We start from the raw sequence: 268 nt of genomic DNA, 5'->3' as shown, positions 1-268 counted from the left end.
CGAGGGAGTGTCCAAGCCTGCAAACTTCATATTCATGAGCGCTAAGCCCGGCCCCATATTTCTTTCTCTCGTTCTCTCTCTCTCTCTCTCTCTCTCCCTAACACACACACGCACGCGCTCGCGCATTATTATGAGGATAACCATAAGGACTCTTTGGCAGTGCTGTGGTGGAAAAATAAAAGTGGAAATAATCTATGACCCGAAGTCATTTTGATACTCATAAGTCAGCACAAGCCACAAACATAAACGAATTATACCTTAAGACACG

Source organism: Simochromis diagramma, unplaced genomic scaffold (assembly GCF_900408965.1).
Source record: "Simochromis diagramma unplaced genomic scaffold, fSimDia1.1 OVJJ01000481.1, whole genome shotgun sequence".
NCBI classification, from domain to species: Eukaryota; Metazoa; Chordata; class Actinopteri; order Cichliformes; family Cichlidae; genus Simochromis; species Simochromis diagramma.
The sequence above is the reverse complement of the archived record's forward strand: the minus strand, read 5'-3'. Positions refer to the sequence as shown.